Source organism: Ictidomys tridecemlineatus (assembly GCF_052094955.1).
Source record: "Ictidomys tridecemlineatus isolate mIctTri1 chromosome 1 unlocalized genomic scaffold, mIctTri1.hap1 SUPER_1_unloc_5, whole genome shotgun sequence".
Lineage (NCBI taxonomy): Eukaryota > Metazoa > Chordata > Mammalia > Rodentia > Sciuridae > Ictidomys > Ictidomys tridecemlineatus.
In genome coordinates this window covers 397,871-424,196 of record NW_027520946.1, presented here as the reverse complement: position 1 = coordinate 424,196, position 26,326 = coordinate 397,871, and the positions used below count along the sequence as shown (strand labels likewise).

Here is a 26,326-nt window from a genome sequence, read left to right as displayed (position 1 = left end):
GTCTTTTGGGAATCAAGATTCTACAACACTATCCAAAAAAAAAAAAATACTAGCAAGAATAGCACAAGATAAGATGCACAGGTACCATTGCAACACTATTGGTGATAAAGACTAGCAGCAGCTGGAACTGATGGGTCAATAGTTAAATAGGCAGAGCTTCCACCACACAGCAAAATACACTGTAGAAACACTGAGGAGGGTCTCTCACTACAGTGAGGCAGTGTTGAGGAAAACAAAGTGAAGAAAAACATGCATGATGTGCTACCTTTTATATAAGAAAGAAAAAAATAGCTGTCTATGGACTAAGACCTCCAAGACTATGAGCTCCCAAATAAAACTTTCCTTTAAAATTTTTCTTGTCTTGTCTTTTAGTCACAGAAGTGAGAAATCTGACTAAAACACAGGTCATGAGACCTTCCTGTAGGAAGTGCCCTCCTGACTACCTGGAGGAAAGAGCATCCTCCCTCCAGGACTATGAGCCAAGAACAATCCGGACAGGCCTTCCTAAGTCCCTTGTTGATCACTGGTACCTCATATCCTTTTGCCTTCAATCATATTTCTCCATGACTGACCGTTCCTCATCAAGTTCACTATGAAAATCACTTTAATTTAATTGAGTTCCCATTTTGTTATAAAGGCTCTCAAGTCATGTGGAAGATATAATTTGTATGCTTTTCTGTTTTCTATTTTGATTTTTGGTTATAAGATCTTAATCATGAACCCAAGATGAGTAGAAAACATTTTCCTCCTCCACATTAGCATTTCTGCTTTTTGATAGATTGAATAAATAATACATGGCATGATGAGTATGGTTCTGCTATGGACTGAGGTTGAAAAAGCTGCATCTGTGTACCAAAGACCCTACAGATGTGTGACCTTGGCTAAGTGGAACATCAGATGTGTGGTGTAGATTGGGAGCCAAAGTTATCTTGGGCTACTTTTGTCCCTTTTAACAGTCACTTCTTATCAACCTCTGTATCTGACACCCTTGTGACTTACAGAAAAAACTCTCAGAATGATTGCTAAGCTTGAAACACCTCTCTCCTTTACCAACCTCAAAGCTGAGACACCTGAAACCTGTGGAGGAGACTGCACCATCTCACTGGGGTTCACCTGCTGGAGGACCTCACACATGTATTTAGTAAGTACACTGACTCATGACTTTTTATTCTGTGACTATGAAAGTTCATGTAACCTCTTTCACAGTGGAACGTCATCCAAACTAACTTGAATCTGTGTTTCAAGGCCATGGTCACACTGATATTTGGCTCAAAGTAAACTATTTTCTTATTTCCTTTAAAGTTGAGTTATTCTTTTACATCAACAATTTCGAAGAAACTGGTCCCATTGGTAGTCTGGGGGAAAAGGAATTGGGTACTCTGGGAAAATGGTGTCATGCTTAAGAGTTTCTGTTTACCCTTTTTAACTTCTGAATTTGAACTACAGAAATATCTATCCTACACTTCTATAAATATCTTTTGTCCCTATACTGGAGAGACAAAATATACATACACAGCTTCACTACAAGATGGAAAATGTGACATGCTCCGAGGCAGAGGACAATTGTCCTGGGCTGGGCTGGAGAATCATTAGGCAGGAGTGAGAAATTATGTTTTTATGTGTGTCTATTTCTCTATTTTTTAAGGTACTGAGACTGAACCCAGAACCTCACCATACCAGCAGGTGCTCTACAACTCAATGTCCTTGTGAAGCCAGACTTTGAGAGCAAACTCCATTCTCCTCTTCTCCTGGCAGGTGGCATCAGGTCAAAGTGTGGCACCTGGAAGAGCCAGCTTCTCCATCTGGTATTGAGAGTGTGTTACGGCTCTCAGGGTTGGAGCTCAAGATGGGGGTCCATGCTCACCACTGTTGCTATGGACACCATTGCTCACTGCCAACTTTTCCCTGGGTTCTTGTCTTACAAACCCGACAACAGAATCCAAGGGTGGAAAGAGCAGGATTTATTCTAGTGTGAAAAAGAACAGAAAGTATAGCTAAAATGAACAAATACAATTAGAAAACAGAAACAGAACTCTCACAGGGACAACAGGTGAGCCTAAGAGAGGTTGCTGCCTGAATGTGCTAGTCTAGGAGGCTTCTCTACACTTGGGTTTACACCATTGGTCCAAATTCATGCTCATCAGGGCTTGGGAAAGTGCCATGCTACTGGCTAGCCCTACAATACCATTCAGCTCTGCCTCACTTGTTTTATACCCATTTGTTGGGAAGCGAGAGGTTTGTGAAATTGGGGATGTTGCAGGGTGGGGGTGTATGTAGAGCAGGTGTCCACACCAGGCCAGCCTGCCCTTGTGAGGTGACAGGTCTGCACCCTCTGGCTCCTAGCTCCTCAGACCCACACTGGGATGGTGGGTTCTGTGGCCCTCCAGGGTCACAGCTCCAGGACAAGGACTTAGCTTCATTGTATAAATATACTTCAGTGGCACTAGAAGGAGCTTCTCACCTCTGTGTTCAAGTCGTGTTCAGAGCACTGTGGCCTCTGACATTTTGTTTTGGTTGGGGGTAGGTTAAAAACAGGTCCCAGAAAATGAGAAAAGTTGAAAAAGGCTGTTGACAGCATTTGGTAGAGTCAGGGTCTGAGGTCATTAGTTAGAGGCCTCTTAAGTGCTTGCCAGCCTCCTCTCTGACCTGTCCAACGTTCAGGTAGCTGTGCTGAACACCAGGGTGTGCCAGCAGGATGCAGAAATGCACGCTATTTTTAGCGAGTTCTAGTACCAATGCTAGATTCTCCTTGGAACCTGGTGGCAGATTTGCCTCTCAAAGCTCCCCAGAAGCCAATTTTATTTAAATTACCCTCTTGTCTGTCATCTTAAATGGTGAAATGGACATTTTAGATTCTTCAAACTGCTCTGGTGGGTGAATAAAATCCTAAGGTGGCAGCCAACAGGGGCTGCATTGAACGTTTCAGGGTGTCTTTCTATTTCTTTATTTTTCCCTTGCAAAAAGTTAAGGACATAAAATTTCACAATTTACTGGACAAGCACACAGGATCCTTCTACCTTTATTTTCTAAAGTGGAAAAAAGTCTTAGTATAATTTTGATACGAATAATCTGTCTGGATTCACATTTGCTGTTTTATATCCCTTCCATATCACCTCACATTTGACTGTTTTGGAATAATATTCTCTGAAAGTCTTTATTGTAAGTTTAATGATGGCACACTTTTGTTAAATCCACAATTTCATTAAATCTATAATTCTGTTCAATCCACATTTAGTTATCCCCTCTCTTCAAAGATATTATACTGGGTTTGAAAGTTGGACAATTATGTTCTCACACAAGTTGTGAAGTCCTTCTCCACGTGCTGTGGCTGCCCAGCTGCTGCCGGAAGTCTGCAATCCGCCTCCAGCTGCTTCCCAGATCTACAATGTTCTAGTTCTCTCTTCACTTTCTCTAGATTTATTTATCCTGAAGATTCATGATTTTCACTTCTTAAAAATTTTAGTCATTATTCCTGTAAATACTTCTACTCATCCTTTCTCCCTTCGTGCTTCTCTGCAGGGATTCCAATTAGACTTCCTTTTTTCCAAAATTTTTTTTTTGCTATATTCTAGGTAATTTTTTTAAAATCACCTTCCAAGGCAGTAATTTTCTTTTCAGATATAAATTTTCATTGAGGGTTTTGTCACTTCAAGAACAATTATATGTATTTTGTTTCTAGAAGTTCCTTTGTTTCTTCATTCTTGCTTAAGCAGTCACAGCTTGCTCTTTGTGGACTGTGCAGACACTTCATACCTGAAGTCCCAGCTTCTCACCCACAGCCCCAGTGCAACAGCCCTCTGGGGCAACTGCTCTTTGTGGACACTGCTCTTGGGATCTCCACCTTCTGTCACATTTTCCAGGCTTAACAAGCTTACTGTTTTGATGCTGATCCCCAGGAATCCTAGAGATCAAGGGAGGAAATATTCCTTTAGAGGACTGTTGCCCATTTTTGACAGTGCCCAGAACAGGTCACCAGCCTGGCACCATTTTCAGCCCCTGAGAGGGCAAAGACTCAGGCTCCAGATCCCGTTCTTTGTCTGTCATACCTCTCCTTCAGACAGAGTCAAGGATTCTAGTTCTATCTAGTTCTAGGGACTGAACTCAGGGGTGTTTTACTACTGAGCTACATACCCAGACCTTTTACATTTGAGACAGGGTTGCCCAGGCTGGCCTACAATTTGTGACCCTCCTGTCAAAGCCTCCAGAGTCACTGGGTGGGGTGGGTTCTGGGGTTGAACCTAGGGCCTTGTACAGGTTAGGCAAGCGCTCTACCCTGAGTTATCTCCCCAGCCCCAGAATGCCATTTTTTAAATATATATTATTTATTTATTTGTTCTAATTAGGTATGTATGACAGCAGAATGCATTTTGATTCTCTGTACACAAATGGAGCATAACTTTTTATTTCTATGGTTGGACACAATGTAGTGTCATACCATATGTGCAGTTATACATGTACCTAGGGTAATGAAGTCCATCTCATTCTACCACCTTTCCGGGCCCCATGTCCCCTCTCCTTCCCTCCCTCCCCTTTGCCCAGTTGAAGTTCCTCCATTCTTCCTGTGCCCAGCCCCCATTATAAATCAGCATCCATTATCAGAGAGAGAACATTGGGCCTTTGGGTTTTGGGTACTGGCTTACTTCACTTAGCATAATATTCTCCAATTCCATCCATTTATCTGAAAATTCCATGATTTTATTCTTTTAATTCTGAGTAATATTAATATTCCATTGTGTATATGTACCACAGTTTCTGTATTCACTATAATGTTATTTTTAATTACATTTCAACACTAATAATTTAGACTGGGAACTGAACTGGTTTAAATAGTCAAGGCCCATATAGTAAATATTCAGGTTTCACAGGACATACAATTGTCATTACTGAATTCTGCTGTTATAGTGTAAAATCAACCATGGATTATACTTAAACAAATGGTGTGGCTATATCTCCATTAAACTTTTGGCAAAACGTGGGGCAGGTCAGCTTTGGCCAGAGGTTCATGGCTTGCCAATCTGTGAGTTAGACAGCATGTTTTACTAGTTAACTTACCAATTAACTTCTTGTATTTTATTCATTTTTCTTCTGAAGAAAATCCTCTAGCAATTCTTTGAGAAAAGAGCCTGTAAGTGATAAGCTTTAAATGTTTTTATGGTCATGTGCTACAAAAATGGCATTTCGGTCAATGATGGACCATGTACATGATATTATGATAGTAGCCTCAGATTAACTAGTGACATAACCAACTCCACATAAGCACACTCTATGATGTTCACACAGGGACAAAACTGTGTACTGACACTTTCCTTTAAGTGAAAAGATAACCCCAAAATGGCAGAAAATATTCACACATCATTTATCTGCCAAGAGTCAGATTCCGTACAGATGTCTCAATGGTGAAAGAAGAAGCAATGTCTCCACAGCATGACAGAGCAAGTGCTGGTGTGCCAGTGGCACCGAGTTACCCACCAGGTCCAGCCACACTCACAGCAGGTTTCAACAGATAAAAGAGCCATGTTTTGGAAGATGATGCCATCTAGAATTTTCATAGCTAGAGAATTCAAGGCCTGGTTTCAAAGAACAGACTGACTCTTTTAAGTTAGGAGATAGTGTTGCTGATGACAAGTTGAAGCCAGTGCTCACTGAAAATCCTAGGCCCTTAATCCTCCTCTGCCTGTGCTCCATAAATGGGACAACCCTGGGATGACAGTACATCTGTTTACAACATGGTTTACTCAACACTTTAAGATCTACTGCTCAGGAGGAAAAAAAATCCTGACAATGCACCTGGTCATGCAAGACCTCTGAGAGGTTCAAGACTAATGCTATTTTGATGCCTACTAACACCACATCTGCTCTACAGACCATGGGTCAGAGTAACTTTTACTTTCAAGTCTTAGGAAGTCCCTTTTATAAGGTTATAGCTGCCACACAAAGTGATTCCTCTGATGGAAAATCTTCTGGGAAGGATTCACTATTCTAGATGACCCTAAAATACCAACACCCAGGAAGTTTGGAAGGAGTTGGTTGCAACCCTTGTGGTTGACTTTCAGGGTCTCACGACTTCAGTGAGGAAGTAACCTTATGTGGCAAAAACAGCAAAAGAACTAGAATCAGAAGTGGAGCCTGAATATGTGACATAATTCTACAATTTCATGATAAAATTTTAATGGATGAGGGGTTGCTTCTTAAGAGCAAAGACAGTGTTTTTTGAGATGGAATCTACTCCTGAAGATATGGGGAAACACCACTGAGATAACCAAAGACTAAGAATATCAACTTAGTGGATAAGGCAGTGGCAGTGGTTCAGAAGATCAACTCCAGTTATGAAAGGAGTAATACTGTGTTAGAATCTGAATCCGAAATGTCCCCCAAAAGCTGATATGTTGAAGGCTTGATCTCCCTGCAGTAGTGTTCAGTGGGGTCTCTGGAGGTGACTGTATCACGAAGGCTTTGGCCTCATGAATGAATTGTTTCCACTATAGCTTGATGGCCTGCTGGGTGGTGGTACAACCATAAGAGGTGGGCCTAGTTGGAGGTAGTAGATCATTTGGGGCATGACTTTGAGTGGAATATCCTGGTTTGGGCCCCCTTTTGCTCCCTTTGCTTCCTGGCTGCCATAAGATAAGCAGCTGCACTCCAGCACATGCTCCCTGCCACAATGTTCTGCCTCACCACAGTCCCCACAGAAAAATGGCCTGAAACCTATGAAACTATGATCCAAAATAACCTTTCCTTCTTTGATCTTCTCAGGTACTTTGTCACCGTGACAGAAAGTGAACATGGTAGGTAAAGGCATAACAGCATCCCATGAGAGTTCTTTCATGAAAGGACCAACTGATGTGCCAAATTTTTAAGAAATTGCTATATCCAACTTAACCTTCAGCAGTCATCGCACTCATCAATCAACAGCCGTCAACATCGAGGCAAGACCCTCCACTAGCAAAAGACAGACTCCCTGAAGGCTCAGATGATACTGGCATTTTTCAAATATTTATTTATTTTTTTAGTTCACGGCAGACACAACATCTTTGTTTGTATGTGGTGCTGAGGATCGAACCCGGGCTGCACGCAAAACAAGAGAGCTCGCAACTGCTTGAACCCCATCCCCAGCCCAATACTGGCATTTTTAAGTAATCAAGTATTTTTAAATTCAGGCATGTAGTTTTTTTTTTTTTAAACACCCAATGCTATCACACATTTAGTCTAGTGTAAGTGTAAGTTTATATGGACTGGGAAACCAAAGTCCATGTAATTTGCAATATGGCCACATATTTACTTTATGCAGTGATCTAGAACCAAACATACAACATCTCTAAAGTTTGCCTGCAGACTTCTAACTTCCTTAAACTTCTGAAGATATTACTGCTTTGTCTTCTTACAACCAGTTTGGTTGACAAGAATCCTGAAGTTAATCTGATTATCAACTGCCTTTTTGTAGGCAATTTACTCCCGTCTCTAATAATTTTCAAGGATCTTCACCTGAAGATCTTCTTTATCCTGAAAAAGATAAAGCTACAGACAGCAGGTCCTTGTTATGATTTTTCTCTTACTTGTGCCACTTGGCTCTCAGCAGGCCCTTTCTACTAGGAATTTCTCAATCTACTTTGTTCCTCAGTGTGGACTGTACTGACAAATGTATTATTTTCAGTTATTTTGGGAGAGGAAAAGTAGACAGTGCTTGTGACTTTTTTCATTTCTCGGGGGTGGGTGGGAAGGTTATTGGGAATTGAACCCAAGCGTGTTATACCACTGAACTAAATTCTCCAGACATTTAAAATTTTTTTTATTTTGAAACAAGTCTCAAAAGGCTGCTAAGGCTGGACTGGAACTTACGCTCCTCCTTCTACAGCCTACTGAGTGGCTGGGATTACAGGAATGCAGCACCATTCAGCTTTAGTACTCTACCTTGAAACCTGTTTCCTGGCTTTGTTTTATCAGCACAAAAGCAAACAGTATGGCTTGATGTACTTTTTCTCTTTCATCTCTCCTGCACAAGCATCCAGGTTTCAATCAGGGAAAAATTCTTAAAATTTTTCAAATGTACTACTTCTTCATTTCAAATACATATTTTAAAAAGTGCTATTCTTTAAATTCCCCTCTCCTCACTTCCTCTATTCTGAAACTTTCTCACTCTTTTGATTTTAATCTCTCTATAAAATTGCTCCAGATCAACCTGAGATTCTGTCCATCACAAATGGGGAATCTTTCTCTGTCCCACTACTCTGACTTCCACATAGCACCTTTCCTGAACATTCACATACTTTACAACTCACTAAGAATACAACAACATGGTTTCAGTACAATGGCAAGGTTTTAGAACATTATTGTTATTTAATTACAGAACATTACCACCATACTCCAAAGAAACTCTATATCCAGTCACTCCTCATCACCCCCTGGCAACCACAACTCTAGTCTTCATGTATTTGTCCTTTCTGGAAAATTCCTATGTACACAGAATCATACAGTATGTGGTCATGTGTGTCTGGCTTCTTTCACTTATCATAATGTCTTCAAAGTTCATCCACGTTGTACATGTAGCACTCCATTTTCACAGCTGAATGATGATTCCCTTCTATAAATATACCACATTTTCTTTACCAATCTATCAGTTAATGGGCACTGGGGTCATATCCATTTGGGGGCTATCATGTCCAAGGTTCTGAAGGAAAACATTTTCAGTTCTTCTGAGTATGAACCTAGGAATGGACTTGCTGAATTATATGGTTACTGCATGTTTAAATTTTTTGAGGAGCTGCCAAATTCGTTTCCATAGCAAAAGTATCATTTTTTTACATTCCTATCAGCAATATTTGAGGATTCAAATTTCTCCACATTCTTATTTTCCATTTATTGATGATACCATCCCAGTACTATCCTTGTAATTTGTGTTAAGCATATTTTAAATTTTTTTCATGGTACATGATAATGCATCATAGTGGGATTTGCACATGTGCATAACATAATTTGGTCAATTTCACTCCCAAGTTCCTCCTCTCCTTCCTCTTCAGATCCCCTTCCTCTACTCAACTCTTCTGCCTTCTACTTTCATGAGATCCCTTTTTATCCTTTTTACTCTCTACAAATGAAAGAAAACATGGCTAGGGGGCTGAATTATAATGTTAGACTTTCCTTTCTCTTCCTCAGAAAACCCAATTATTATTATGCTTATTTTTAATAGATAAAATGATTCCAAAGCTTGAATATGAAATTTTTAGAGAAAAAAACACCCTGTTATTAGAAATATACAATCTACTGTTTCTTATTCAAACCTCTGGTATTAGATATAGGGGCGGGGAAAGGGAGTTAGAGGGCAGGATGGTATGTCAGGAGCATGGTATCTGAAATCAGAATGACCCAGTTAGGAACAACATTTCATTTCCTTAACAGGTGTGCAACTTGAGGGATGCTGATAGTGCTATTGATTTGTATCTCCTTGAGAGTGGTTGATAAGGATTTCACAAGATGATAAACATAAAACATCCACTAAGTCGGTACTCAATAGTTAGTAAAGAAGAATTATATGTATAAAGAAAAACCTTTTCCCTTCAGAGTCTCATGACACACCTTAAGTGATTCTGTGTAATCAGAGGGACCAAGGTCTCAGGTTGGACAGTCCTAAGTAAGAATGCTGTTTCTGCCTATGTTAAGTATAGTCTTGGCTCTGGTTCCAAAGGAAACTAAATTCTTTGTTCCTCCTCTGGGACTACTTAATACTCCACACTAGGTTAAGAACATCAGCCAGTGGGGGTCAGTCACTTGATAGACACCTGATACAGTATGATATTTCCTTGAGTTCTGTGGCCCCAAATCCTAGAATTCAGTCATTATCCAGCCAGGTGATTAACTTACATAATTTTTCTCCTTTTAAATTCTCATCTTCAAATGACTCCTTTTGCCAGAGTAAGCTTATTTCAAAAACTTTTTAAAGTAGCAAAACTTTATTTTTTGTTAAAGGCTAAATTTCTTAGGTATCTGCAATGCAAATAGCCTCAAGATCTCCAGTATAAGGTTCTTATATTTCATAATAGGAAGAAACATATTAATACTCAAAATACCTTTATTGCAGGGGAGAGAATTACTAATTTATAACAGTCCCTAAAGCACAGTTCTTATAGCATATCGAACTTAAACGGCATGCCCACCACACCATCAGAAAACAGAATTAGCTTCAAAAGGAAAAAAGCAGGAATGCCAAGATCTCCAACCACAATTATTTTTAATCTATGAAACAGAGTTTTCTTACAAGTTATATAGTCTTTAGAGTAGTGACATTTATCATTGATGTGATCTATGTGTTTAATACGACTGTAGTCAGAAGGGAAGTTGGGCCTTTTATTTTTCCAGAAATTGAAAAACGTACCATCATTAAGACAAAGAAGAGAAAGATTTATACCCGTCTTTTTGGGACATGTAAGGTGAGAGTGAGGTCTCACAGTTGGAGACTTTGTGGATATTGCTGGAGGAATTGGAGATGCTTTCTAGTAAGTGGGTAATCCTTCTTCCTCGAACACTGCTGTTTTGGCCTGAAATTTTAACCCCAGATGGGTAATATCCTAGGATATTAAAAATATAATAAAAGGAAATGTAGTGATTTTTCCCTAAAGATTACTTTAATTGCTGACTCTCATCCTACTGTAGGCCTCTAAGCCTTATTTAAATGGATAATGAAAAGAAGAAATTCTATGTAAAGGCAAAGGCAGAAAAATGTTCCCTTTTGTTTTTAGAGCAGAAAATCCTAATTGAATTTCTTCAAGCAGCACTTGAAATTTTATGTTACTAGTTTTTAAAGTTTTTCATATCCCAAAAGATATATGACCACATCAAAATTATACAACCATAGTGGCTACAATCTTTTTTTTTAATACCCTGAACAAAAGTCTGAGGAATAAGTTATACTCCATGAAAGTGATAAAAAAAATGTACATATCAATTTCTATAAGGTGCTAATGCGAAGCAAAACACTAATTCAACAAGTTTCCTATATCCAAAAGCTTATCTAGGAACATCTGATGCTCAGTAAGCTGGGACCTTAGTAAGCTTTAAGCCCTAAAACCTCTGTGATGTACATTCTTATAAAATTTAAGATGCTTACCAGTGGCTTTGTTCCTGATTAGAAGAGTGGAAATGGGAGAATCCTGGACTCTCAACCCTTAGCTTCTGTAAAGTAACAGGAAAATACCAGGGGTGGGGGGAAATGTTTATTTCTTATCAAATATTGTATGGTCTACTTCAAATTACTCTTTACAAATGCAAACTAAGACTAAAATAGTTTTCCTGTGTCTATCAGCTTTTGCTGCAAAGGGAAGGAGAGATATAGGGTACTCTGGAGGGACATTAGGAATTACAGGGTCCTTTTTCTTTTTGATACTGGTGATTGAACTTAGGGGTACTTAACCACTGAGCCACATCCCCAGCCTTTTATTTTTTTGTATTTTAATTTAGAGACAGGGTCTTCTCGAGTTTCTAAGTGTTCCACTAAGTTGCTAAGGATGGCTTTGTAGTCAAGATCCTCCTGTCTCAGCCTCCAGAGTCACTGGATTGCAGACATGTGCCACTGTGCCCAGTAATTCTTTTTTTTTTAAAGATGAGGTTGTTGGCCAATAAGATTCAGAACAGACGGAAACCCTCACGATAAAAGAAATAAGAATAAGTTACTGTGTTATGTCCTTGATTAGTAAGAGAATGAGATCTAATATATAAACAGATTGGTTTTAGGTAGAAAACAGACAATCCACTCATTAATACAGGAATGAAAGCAGAGGACATGGTGGGTGCAGCTAGCAGGGGTGGTATAAATAGGTGGAAAATTTCTCCTGATTGCTTTTATTTTCTTAGAGTTTAAGAGGAGTCATCAGGGTCAGCTAGAGAAGAGGTGATGGAAGATACAAGAATGCCAAGGAGAGTAAGAGAGCAACCAAACTAGAGACATGGGTAATAGCCAGGCAACATCAATGGCCCTCTTGAGGTTGGTGGTAATGAAAATGAAGAAAGACCAGTCAGCATACTGGTTTATTTCCAGTCTCATGTAGCTCCACAGGGCAGGAAGAGTTAGTCAGGGTTGTTTCTGTCAACCAAGTATGATTAAGAAAAGAGGCCTAATGGAGCTGACAATGTATGCAAGGAATAAGTGACAGACCAGGGAACCTAAGGTGGGACAGAAGGAGGTAATGAGGCTGCATCTTCATATGTGTGAAAGGTGCCCTGGGGTTGTGCAATGCATGGTCCAAAGGAGTGTAAAACAGTGGAGGCATAAGTAATTGTATAAGTAACTACATATGTCAAATAATCATTAGCACTAGAGTACCAGAGGAAGATAGTCATAGAGGATCATGTCTGAAATTGAGATTATGAATAAAATACCTTTGGGGTCTAGGGTCTGATCCCAGGAATGGAAACTTCCATGGTGGAAGACACTGGAGGAAAGGAAGTTCAGAAATTCAGAGGTCAGGTAGCTGAAAAGATTACCTATGGGGAAACTCAAAGAAGTTTGACAGGAAAACTGTTTTCCCAAGCCAGTGTTGCTCTAAGAATGAGGACCAACTTAAGTGTATATTGAATCCAAAAAGGGTTGTCAGGTACTCTTGCCTAGACAGCATGAAAGTCAAAGGCCTAAAGGTTTTAGGGAGAAGGAATGAAGAAGTCTGGAAGCTGAAATCAAGGTCAACTACTTCAAATGCAGGCCCAAATGAAGAAAGGGGAGGATGATGTCATCATTTGAGAAGACTAACAGAAGCAGCGTCCCGAGAGGAAAGTTAGTTTATTTAGAAACAAAAGGGTAAACAGAATTCCTCAAAGAAGTCAAAAGATCTAGGTTTTTTTGGTAGCCCAGGGTCCTTACCTAGTAACGCCCTGCATCCAACATAACCATTTTGGGTGTCACACTATTGCTGGCCTCATAATCTTGTAGTGGTACATGAGCTCCTGTAAGCTGGATTTTAAAGAGAGTGGCTAGGGAATTGCTGATTCAGTACCTTTAAAATGAAGTAAGACAAAAAGCCCATTATATTACTCTCATCCAATTCACTATGAAAGCATTCATATTTTAAAATTTTCAAAAAGCAAGCATCTGAGAGACACTGCTTTTAATCGTGGGGAAAAAATAAAATTTAGATATTTAGAAATAAGTTGGAAATAGGCAGTAAATTTCATATCATAAAAGATTATTACTGGGTAAGCAATCTTCTGATTGCCAGGTTCTATTTTAGGTGTGTTATGAAGGAATGGTAATGAGGTTAAAGATGACCAGGATTCTCTAATGTTTAAGGCAATGAGAGGGCAGAAGCAGGAACAGTTAATCCTCAGAACTCACGACTGCCTGCTAAGTGAAGAGACTAGCAGAACCCTCCAGAGATCTGCGACTCACTATAAGGTGCTTTCACTATGAGACGAGAGGAAAGGTCTATGCTTTTGGAGTACCTCCACAAGGAAGTGCTGTCCTTCAGCACTCAGGACTCCAAGGAGGAAAGGTTTCAGTGCAGGCTTCTGAAGATTTACTAAAATGTGTCGTGAGTAGTGACATGAGCAGTAGGACAGAAGTAACATGAACAACCACCTTTTCTTTTTAACAAAAATATAGTAAGGTGGGTGAACAGACCCACCCACCTTCCCAAGAGTAAGCAAAATGGACACCAAGGAACTCAGCACAAAAAGCAGCAATACGAAGAAACTCCTTCCCCAACTTATGCCTTCCTCTTGCAAACAGCTAAAGCACAGGAGAGAATGTCATTTTCTTCATGCCACTTGCACCTGTACAAAGAAATGGACCTTAATATTCTCACTGAAGAAGCACTGCTGAAGGCTCTTCACATGCCAGACTTCTAGCTTGCCTAGCTGAAATAATTTAAGAAAAACTCACACTATTACTCAAAGATTAAGGTTTCTAAATTTAATACACAATAGATTTAAAAAAAAAAACAGATTTCATGGTATCTCATTTGATGCAGAGTCATGGTACTACACAAATTACACATAACCATAAACAGAAATAAAATGGGTGTTCCAGAGGCACAGCAGTGACTAAAGATAACACGTATTCATTTAACATTTATTGAGCGCACACTATTTACCAGTCATTGTTCTAGCACTAGGGATACAGTGTTGAAAGAAATAGATAACACAAAATTTACTTTTTAGTGGGGAGACTAACCAAAATATGCAAGCATAATACATAGTAAATTAGATTTTAAGTTATAATGATACAGCCTAAAAAAGAAAAAGTAAGAAGGGATGATATAAACATTAGGAAGGGGCTCACTGAGGTGGCGATGTTTGAGAGGAGATCTCAGGAGGCAATGCTGGAGAGGAAATGAATAAATAAGTTGTGTGATTCAACACAATGTTACTTAATGGGTACCACTACAAAACCTGTGGGTCTTTTCATTGAATACACTGTCTTTTGAGATTCAGAACAGCATTATTTGCATAATGCAAAACTGGAGTAAACTTAGCAAGAATCTTCATCTCAAATTACAAACATGCTCTGAAGTAAATATAAAGTGTCAGTGATATGCATTCACACTTATGAGTTATTTAACAGGATGAAAGTCTTATCTAAAATAAGGTTAAAACTCCCCCACTATTTCCAAAGAAACGTGATCCAGGAAATGTTCTTCATAAACATCCAAATCCTAAACTTAAGTAAAAAACTAAACCTAAGTTTATATGCAATCATACAGAATTAAGTAACTTTTAATTTCTGACTGGTTTTGATCCTTGTCTAGAACTTGAGGCCCAAGAGTATCTACTTTATAAACACATTTTTAGGCAATGAGAGGGCAGAACTGAGGTGAATGATTAGAAATGGAGATCAGAACTGAAAGGAAATTGAAAAACTAACAATATATTCACAGATTAAAACCAACCAACCAAACTTACAAAATACTGACCCCAGGGGAAAATATCTTCAATCTGCTATTGTCCTGCTACTAAAAATAGCATTGTTGGGGCTGGGGTTATGGCTCAGTGGTAGACCGCCCACCTAGCATGGGCGAGGCCCTGGGTTCAATCCTAAGCACCACATAAAAAATAAATTAATTAAAAAGATATCCAACTATAACTGAAATAAAAATTTTACTCATCTTTCCTACTTCCAAATCATACCCATTCCATAAAAATGAGTGTTCTTCTAAAAAAGTTCACTCTATAAATCTGTTGAAAATCAGATTGGCTATGTACTTTGTTAAGCTATTAATACTTGCTGTGCAGCCTCCAATCTAGCTCCTATTGCAACCTGTTCTCAGATGTTTCCTTTATGAATGTCCACTCCAAAATTCTCACATCAGGCCACAGTGTCTCACATCTTCTGAGTAGGCTCACAGCTTCCTCCTAAATTCCCCATACTGTTTCCCTCCACCAGAGACGTTGACAGTCCTGGTGGTCTTTTGCCCTCCTGTTTCAAGGTTAAAATTCCTTCCACTTTTCAAGGCCAATCCTGCCTTCAGAACCATCCAGCTATAGCTATGTAATGCTCTAGTCAAACGGACACACTGTTTTTTCTTCAACCATCTCTGTGCTTCACTCTGAAGTCACTGTTCAGGTAATTTCTGAACCTTATGGAAAAATCTTCTTTTAACTGAAATCTCTGCTCATAAAAATTTTACCTATCTTTCCAGAGGAACCAAATCAAACATTATTTCCATATAGCATTACAGAGTTTTTAAACTCATATAAATTGATTTCTCTCTCATTTCTATCATCACCTTTTGAACCTCTCTAATTACCAGAAAATAGGGCATCAGAATGGTGTCTTCACATGCCTACTGCTCCTATGAGGCAAAAGGCAGAGGGCAGGGATGGTCATGTCACTTCTCCACACTTCCCTCAGAATTTAGTTTAATGCATATGTACACAAGAACTACTCAAATTTTTGTTAAACATAAAAACTGGACTAAAGTCATTAAACTGGACTAAAGAAAACAATATCAAAACATAAACTACTTCTCTGAATACTACTATTGCTGGGGCTTCTAGTTTAAGGTTGTGAATTAAATACATGTACAAAATTGTTTCCTATTGTTTCTGAGACCCTCTAAAAATGACAATGAATATAAATAGTAAGCTGGGTGTAGTGGCACATGCCTGTACTTCCAGCTACTTGGGAGGTTAAGGCAGGAGAATCGCAAGTTCATGGGCAGTTTAGACAACTCATGGAGACCATGTCTAAAAATAAAAGAACTGGGAATGTTTATAAGTGGTAGAGCATCCCCGGGTTTAATCCCCAATACCTACCAATCTATATAAGGTAAAAAATAAGTAAGACAAATAGATACATAAACAATATGTAAATATAAAAAAGGGCGGAAATATAGCTCAGTGGTAGAGCACTCCCACTCCTGGGTTCAATTACCAGTCCAAAAAAAAAAAAGATAACATGTATTCATATAACAAAAAAGGAGAAAAAATCTCAATGGAAGAGATGAAGAGATTTAACAAATTCATGAAAAATGAAGAACAGTAACTGATATCTTCAGTGCTAACAGAGAAAGCAACAGGAGAAGATCTATCTATTAGAGGCACTGGACTCTCAAGAGGACATGTCCCTTCACAGAACAGAGGTAAGAACTGAGGCTAAACTTCTGTATGAAAAATACAGGACCTCTCCAACTCCAGGCAAAGGGGTGAACAAACTAAACTTGGAGAACCAGTCAGAAAAAAGTGGTTGCTGAAACCCTAAAGCAAAGTCTCTATAATCTGGAAACTAGGATTCTACCTCTAATTTATTATCAAGCTTGCTTGTCTAATTTCCTTACAGCCAAGCCTAGTCAGTTGATATCCCTACTGAACACAATGGATACTTACTTGGCTTTGAAGCCTCATTTCTAATAATGAACATAACCAGGAACAATCACACTTGAAGGAAAGCCTGCAACAGGAAAACATCCAGAACAGACCGCAACTTAAAACTCCCCCAAATGGATAATCCAGGGAATGAAAATAAATAGAGGCCTTGAAGAGTAACTCAAAGAAATCTGCAGTTACTGCATTCAGGATCCCCTCAATTAGCACTGATGATGGCTATGAGATCTTTCCTAACATCACAACAACTGTACACTGAGAGATACCACAGTCTCAAAAACTCAGCCTCTGCCCACTTTAACATGTCAAAACTGGTTAGAGCTGTGCTGAATCATCTTCTCTTTCTTCCTTCTATCTAGGTGATCTCATCTGCATGCTGCAGGGTTCATCTGATCCTCATCAGTGTCTCTGAATGTATTAAATGTAATCCTCTCTATGTCATCTGCCATTTTTTTTCCATTCTCTCTCCCTGTGTCCAGACCACCAGGAAAGCCTACTTTTAAACAATGTGAAATCGACCTATTCCCCTCCATCTCTGATGTCACCTATCTAAGCCAAGTCACTGCTTGCCTGGTTATCTAACCATTACAGGCTCCATATTTCATTTGTGTCCTTCCAATACAATCATTAAATACTCTGACATCTTTTAGAAACCTAACCTACCACCCTTCACTATTTGACAAAATTCCTTCCTATGGCTAACAAGGCCTTGAGCCCCTCCTCATTTCATCTTTCTCCTGCTTCAGTTCTCAGCTTTTTTTGACCATTTTATAAAGCAGTCCAAATATCTGTTAAGAGTATCCTGTTGATTTTTTTAGCACTTACCATAAGCTAAAATTTCCATTTTAAAACCACTAACTCATGTCCTTTTCCAATTTAACTGGTAGCTTCACAAAGGCAGGGATCACATTAATTTTCTTTTTTTGGGTGCCAGGGATTGAACTTGGGGGCACTCGACCACTGAGTCACATCTCTAGCCCTATTTTGTATTTTATTTAGAGACAGGGTCTCATTGAGTTGCTTAGTGCCTCACTTTTTGTTGAGGCTGGGTTTGAACTTATGATCCTCCTGTCTCAGACTCTCGAGCTGCGGGATTACAAGTGTGCACCAATGTACCAGGCTCATATTACTTTTTGCACCATAAGCACAGTGAGTAGCATAACTGTCTGGCACCAAGGATATGCTCAATAAATATTAGTTGGTTAAGTAAAGGATAGACCTGTTTTCATGAGTAGGTTAGACATTGAATTAACCCAACAGAAATTCTTACAAGAAGCATAAAGATAATAACATAAAGATAATAATAAATACTTGCTTTGTCTAGCTGCATTCATTTCACCAATATACACTTGCCCCTTAGTCCTAGAGTTAAGAGACATTTTTCAAAATTTTATTACCAACTACAGTCTTCTTAACATATATCTCAGAGCGGTGTTTGAAATGCATCCTTTTCATTTATATTAGCAAGTTTGAATCAGTTACTAGAGTTCACTGAAACCCAAACTCCCTTGTAAAATATCATACATTAGAATCTTACTATGTTATGGAGCTCAGTGACAGGCCCCTCCTATGCAAAGCATTTCCTCACTAATGTGCTTAAAGTATCATAGGAAACAGTTTCCTCTTACTATTCCAGTGAGCCTTTCATAAATCCACTAATACCAAAGTTCAGCGAACTTTTTATGTACAGGCACCAAAAAACATAGAAACTAGCCAAAACTACAAAAGATATAATGAGACACAGAAACACAGTAATTACATGAGACTGTAAAAATGCCACTGTCAGTGCAAGATAGAGCAATAGGATAAGTCAAAGTAAAGCAATAAGAAAATCCAAACAACATAACTGCTATAGTTTGGATCTGGAAGATGCCCACAAAGGTCTCTGTACTAATGAAGTCCTGATGTCCAGTGTGGTGCTCGAGAGGTAGAGTATGGAGGGAGGTCACCAAGTTCCTGGGGGTGTGGCCTCCAAGAACTGTGAGCCAAGTTTTTTCCCCTCTCACTTCCCCACTACTCCCACCACAATTCACTCTCAACACAGGTTCAAAAACCCTCATGGATTGGAGCCCCCAAACTATGAGCCAAAATAAAGCTTTACTCTTTATAAGTTGATCTTTATAAGTTATTTCACAGTAACAGAAATCTGACTAACACAATAATCAATGCAGACCTTATGAACATACAGTAATGCTATGACCTGAAAAAGTAAAACATATTCTCACATACCAATACAACAAGCCACAAAAATTGATTATATACTAAGCGAAAACAAAATAAAACAAACTCCCCAAACCTAAGGCCAAGTGACTCCATAAAATTACTAATGTTACAGAAAACACTCTTTGATCATAATGCAAAAGCAACATAATTTACTAACAGAAACAAAACTCAGAAAGGCTTATCTGGACATTTAAAAGCTTTGTCATGAAAATTAAAGAACTTGTTAAAAATGACCCATGAAAATACTGCATTTCAGAATCAATGGGATCCACTGAAAACAATGATGAAATACAATAAAAACCAAACAAGAGGAGTGAATTAAATTTTGACCCTCAAAGTAGAAAAAGAACTACAGAGTACAGAGAACAAAAGCTGAAAATGAGAAAAAATAAAAAAAAAGAGATCTAGACCACACACACTGGCTTAAGTAAAAACAAGATGGCACAGATATACAAGAAGTAAGATAACCAATGAAATAAGAGAAATTTAAAATTTTTTAAAGAATATCTTCTTTGCAAACCTGTAAACAAATGCACCTGGAATTCTACATAAAATGCACAATTTCCTACAAAAATACAATTTATCAAAATTTATTCCATTAGAATTAGAAAGCCTAAACAAACTCATTTTCATAGCAAAAACAGTTATCAAGAAACTGCTCCCCCCCAAAAAAAATTGCCAATTCCAGATATACACAATATTTGTGGAAAAAAATTCAAATGTATCTGAAAGACACAAAAGTAGATTTCACCAATGACAAGATATCCCTGTCCTTGGATACAACTCAGCACTATAGAGAGTCCAGTTTTAAGTTATGGAGATGGCCTGAAGCGACACATCTGCATATATCTTGTTTGAAAAATGGCAATACTTCACAATTTCAAACAATAACTAAATCAACAAAAACACAGAATATAAACAAGCAAATAAACTTATTTCAAACACATAATTTAACTATACTGCAGTGGAAAACAAAATAACTCAAATAACTTCTGAACATTACTTTGACTCCATGCCATCTGACAATTATAAACAAATCATAATTGCCATTTCTTTTGTTTTATAACAGTGCCCCATTTAACTCTGAACCTACTTTCAATGCATTCTAGGATCGAACAAGGAAGTAAAAATATGAGATCCAGCTTTCTCACTTTCAAGAGAAAGGAAGTACAAAAATAAGAAAATACAACACAACTCTATTGTACTGCACTGGAACTTAGGTTCAGTACAAACTCGTAGCAAGATACAGAGAAAAAAGAGAAGAGATGCATGTACATGGAGGGTGTGTGTGAACACACACACACACACACACACACACACACACATTTTCTGACTGTCTGCACTAAGACCTAGAATCTATGACATTCTAGTAAGGAATCAACATTACACCTAGCACACAGATCCTAACCCTCAATGCCATCATTTGTGAATAAGGAACCACAGATGGCTGAAATCATAGCTAATTCATGGTGAAGCAGAATTACAAGGTGAGTCTGGAAAATAAGGTGCCAGAAATCAAAAACACCTGAAGAATGAAGAGTCAATTTCAGGACACAGAAACTAGTGCTTGAATCTGGGCGCAATGGCACATGCTTGTAATCCCCATGGCTTGGGAAGCTGAGACAGGAGGACTCCAAGTTCAAAGCAAGCCTCAGCAATTTAGTGAGACTCCATCTCCAAAAGGAAAAAGGTGAGGAGGGGTTGGGGATGTGGCTCACTCTAAGTGCCATAAACAATAACAAAAACAAAAAACAAAACCACTGCTTTAAAGACTTCCTACTGGCCATATATGGAACAGTTTGAGCATAAAAATAAATTACTGTAATAACAGATTAGATTCCACTGAATAAAACAGGAATCCATGGGTCCATGCTAATGTCAATATATTAAAAAAAAAGAATGAAAAAGAAAAGCTCTTTCTTACAGAATTTCAACTAAAAAATGCAAAAGAAATAATCAGATTAGAAAAACCACTATTTCACATAGTAGTAAATGATTTAGACTAAATCATCAATGGATATGAAAATTCGAGCAGCAAAATAGTGATCTAATCTCACAGCATTTCCTGGCAAATATTTATTAATAAGGTACAAAAGAGTAACTTTTCAACAAAGAATTCTGACTGACACTATTTTATTTTTTTTATTTATTTTTAAAAAATATTTATTTTTCAGTTCTTTGCAGACACAACATCTTTGTTTGTATGTGGTGCTGAGGATCGAACCCGGGCCGCATGCATGCCAGACGAGCACGCTACCGCTTGAGCCACATCCCCAGCCCACTGACACTATTTTAAAAAAATAACAAAGTTATCATGATCATCAGGAATGAGACAAACTGGCATCATACTGCCACATAATGGCACACTGAGAAGACACAGCACCATTTTTGTAGTATTCCTGCCTGAAATGCATAACCTTAAACTAACAATGAAGAAAAACAGACCAACTCAAACTGGGAGATATTCTATAAAACAACTGGATTGTACTCTCAAAAATGTCAAGATCATGAAAGTTAAAGAAAAAAACAAGGAATGGTTACAGATTAAAGAAGTTTTGAAAGAGACAAAGTACTATTTGTGTTCTTGGATTGTACTCTGGCTTGATTTTTGTTTTTTTGCTCAAGACACTATGGAAATCTAACACTCTCTAAACCATTGAGACCATGAATATGGTCTTCACATTAGGCAGTGTCATTGGCAATATCCTGATTTTGTAACTGTACTATGGTAATGTAAGAGAAATATTTTTATTCTTAGGAAACACATGGAAGTATTTAGTTGAAAAGAATCATGATGGCAACAACTTACTCTCAAGTGGTTTATGAAAAGTGTGTAGAGACAAAACTGTAATGAGTGTACTAAAATGTTAACTAGGAAATCAGAGAATGGTATGTGTTACTATTCTTGCAACTTCTCAGTGAATCTGAGATTATTTCAAAATAAAAAATGCTTCAGACAATGTATTCATTTTACATGTTCCTTTATCAGTAAGCACAAAAATGTTTCATGCAGTAAAAAAGAAATCTAATAAATTTAAAAACATTCTCTTCACTGTACAGAAACTCTCTTATCACTCTAAGTGATAAGAGAGAACAGTCAGTTTATTTGGCAGTTCCATTTGTTTTTAGTGGTACACAAAATAACAATGTATCTTATAATCAATGGAGTCTTATGTTCAAAAAAATACAATACAAAGTCTCATAAAAAATTGCTCAAAAAGGCAAAAACAACTAGCCCTACCATATATTCTCAGAAAAAATACCAATTCTAAGAAAATATAATTCAGTAAAAAAGTCAAAGTAACTTTCTTATCAAAATCACTATTAATTCCTTGTGTTGCTAGAATAATCCCACATGGCCATATCTAGGAGGCTTTGAACCCAGGTCTTTGAGGGCTCCTTGAGAAATTTTTGCTGGTAGATCCCTACTACAAGATCCTCTAGAGTGAGAAGTTCTAGATCTTGCCTGAATTCTTCCATATGTAAAGAAAAAAACAATTAGTGAAGGGGTGTATCAAAATGGAAACAGGTACTGTAACACACTTCTGCAGTGACCCATAGTTTTACTTACCTAATGCTCATGCCATTCATTCCAAACACCAATTGACTCTGGCTCTATCATCAGACTGGACAAGGGGAAAAAATTATTTGTATTGTATGCCTACCTTAAGTTGCTTTTAATTAATTAATGCTGTCCTCTCAAATGGGTGGGGGAAGATATAGGGAATAAAGACTGAATAATTTGATAACTAAATGAGTACTATTAAAAACAAGTGATATACATTAGGAAAAAAAAACTATTGTTACTACTCACCAGTTACATTTACCTAGCAATGCTAACAAAGTGAGACTTAGGATACACAAACACATAAAACTATTAAGAAGGAAAATATTATATTATCTGCTCATGATTAATAAGTACAAAAGTTAAAACACAATTTCTCTGAATCCTAGCCTAGAAGAATTTAGATAAAATAAATAATATAGTTTTCTCTCAGCATTACAAAAAAGGGGGGGATGCTACATTAGACTTTCTGTAAAAGATAATCTTGTGTGGAATAATAGATGTTCAGAATACAGCATCCATTCTTCAGGTTAAAAAGACACTGCAGATATTTCAAAAGGAAGAGCTCAGAAAATATGTTTTATATCCAAGTGAAAATATATTCAGCTTTATAGTCTTCAAAATCTCTCCCAAATCAGTGAAATTTAAAAGAAAAGGAATTATATATTAATCACTCTGAAACTACTCAGAATTAATCTCACACACACAGCTAATACACAGACAAGAATTCTTTTTTTAGGTGCTTTCTGTGGATGTTCCAGTATCTAAATGGATACCTTAAGAACTATTAACTGGAAATTACCTTGCAGTAGATAGGTGGCCATTTCTATGGGTTTAGTTGAATAAATCTATACAGGTTTTTTAATACAGTTGCTTCGTCATGCCCCAATTCAAAGTTTGAAATAGGAATCTTGTGACTAGAATCACCTGAAGGAAATAAAAAGGAGGTAGAAGTTCAAACTTTGGACAATATAGATATTATAGTGTAGTCTAGAAGTAGGAGTAAGAGTAGAGAATAGTGGGTAGTTCATATTTAAGCACTTGTTCCATGTGCTGGTATGCTTAGGTACTTAACATTTTAATTTATAGTCAGTTACTTTAGGAGATTGATGATATATACAAAAGTAAAGGCCACTGAGGATCCCAGAAATGGGTAGTGAAAGATAACAGTTGGTAAATGTGGGGTCAGGACCCAAAACACAGGCTAAAGTGAGCAAGCCTGCAGTGTTTACAGTATTCCCATGCTGCCTCTTGGGAATATTTTGTTAGTAGGGCTGGGGAACACTGTAGTAATGACTACGCTTTAAGAGGTTGTATGATGAAGACTTTCATTTCCAGAATAGACCAAATAATTTGAACCAACTATCCAGGAAAAGAAATAAAGTTCCTTGGGAATATTAAGAGCATATAACAAGAGTAAAGAATTACTAAGTCAAGGTACACAAGAATACAGAAATCCAGAGAAGCAAGGCTAATTTTGGAAAAGTTTTCCCCTGGGTTATTTTACCAGCTCCAAAAGAGAAAGCAAATGGCTGAGCAGTGTGCTTTTGCAGTTTTGAGGTTTCAACTTCTAGAAGCACAGTTTCTAGAAGCCCAGCTAAGATAACAATATTACAGGTCCCAAATTACTTACTTTTTCAAATACTCTATAATCAAGTACAAAAAGACAAGAATGAGAATCAAAATAAAGTTGATAAAGATCCACAGGTACTCCAGATAAATAATTATGCTTATGTTTGACAAGTTCAAATTATGAATTTCAATGTAAAATTAAGAACTATAAGAAGAGAATGCAGGGGGCTGGGATTATGGCTCAGTGGAAGAGTGCTTGCCTTGCACACATGAGGCACTGAGTGTGATCCTCAGCACTACATAAAGTAAATAAATAAGCAAAATAAAGGTATTGTGTCCATGTTCAACTAAAACAATTTAAAAAAAGGGAATGCAGGATGAATTCAGCCTAAGAAGATAAAAAGACTGATCATCCTCTTACAAAATCAACCAAAAGAAAGAAGATCCAAATTAATAAAATTAGAGATAAAAAAGAGAAATCACAGAGACATCACAGAAATCTTGAGAAACATTAGAAACTATTTATTCTCCAATAAACTGGGTAGCCTAGAAGAATTAGATATATATAGATATATACAACCTGCCAAAACTGAATCAAGAAGACAGAAAACCCAAAAGACCAATAACTGGCAATGAGAGAGAAATAATAGTAAAAGACTTCCAAAAAGAGAGGTCCAAGACCAGATGGATTCTTAGCTGAATTCTACAAAATTTTTAAAGAAAAACAAATGCCATTGAACCTCAAATAATTCCATGAGGCAGAAAGGGACGGAACGCTTAAATTCATTTCATCAAGCTAGTTTCACACTCATACTAAAACCAGATAAAGACACATCAAGGAAAGAAAACTACATATGAATATCACTGATAACTTAGATGCAAAAATCCTTAATAAAATATTAGCAAATAATTTTCAATGACAAAGTATGAAGACTGTACATCATAACCAAGCTGATTTTATCCTAGAGATACAACTATGACTTAACATAAACAAATCAATAAATTAAATTCATCTCATAAAAAGAAATACTTAGTCATCTTGATAGGTGCTTAGAAAACCTTCAGTACCCATTCGCACTTAAAACAAACAAACAAACAAAAAACCACTGAAGAAACTAGGGATAAAAAGAACCTACCTAAGCACTATAAAAGCTATCTACAAAAAAAGCCAACATTATAGCAAATGGGGGAAAACTGAAAACATTTCTTGAAAATCAGGGACCAAAGATGTCCATTCTCACCACTCCTATTTAATACAGTAGTATAAATTCTAGTCAGAACAATTAAATGACAGAAGAAAATAAAAAAGATACAAATAAGAAAGGAAGAAGCCGAATTATTACTGTTTGCAGATGTTCTAATCCTATATTTAGAAGATCCAAAAATCTCAACCAAAAGACTGCAAGAGTCAATAAACAAATTCACCAAAGAGCAGATTACAAAATCAACACACAAAAATCAGTAGCTTTCCTACATAACAGTATTGAATCTGCTGAAAGAAATCAGAAATAAAATCCCATTTATAATAGCCTTAAAAAAAGCCAACCCTAGGAATAAATCTATTCAAAAACATTAAAGACCTCTAGGACAATAACTATAGAACAATGAAGAAAGAAACTGAAGACAACCCAAGATAGAAGACTTCTCCTGTTCACAGATAGGCAGAATTAAAACTGTCAAAAAGGCCATACTACCAAAAACAATATACAGAGTCAGTGCAATCCCCTCAAGATACCAATGACATTCTTGACGGAACTCAACAGTCCTAAAATTTATTCTGAAGAATAAAAGACCAGCTGGGCACAGTGGCAAACACCCTTACTCCCAATGGCTTGGGAGGCTGAGACAGGAGGGCATCACAAGTTTAAGAACAGTGCAGCATCTTAGTGAGATGCTCTCAATATAAAAAATAAAAAGGGCTGGGGATGTAATGTAGCTCAGTGGTAAAGACTTTCTGGGTTCAATCGTCCATTCAAAAAAAAAAAAAGGCATTAAAAGACCCAGAATAGCCAAAGCAATTCTAAGCCAAAAAAGCAATGCTGGAGGCATCCTAATTCTTGACTTCAAATTATACTACAGAGCTACAGTAACAAGAGAAGAGTTAACCAGGCTGGGTGCGGTGGCACATGCCTGTAATCCCAGCAGCTCAGGAGGCTGAGATAGGAG

General features: G+C 37.6%; 1 pseudogene; it reads right to left on the bottom strand.

Annotated features, from left to right (window-relative positions):
- Positions 1-10,277: 10,277 nt before the first annotated feature.
- LOC144372204 (protein maelstrom homolog) lies at positions 10,278-25,232 on the bottom strand (annotated as a pseudogene).
- Positions 25,233-26,326: the final 1,094 nt, after the last annotated feature.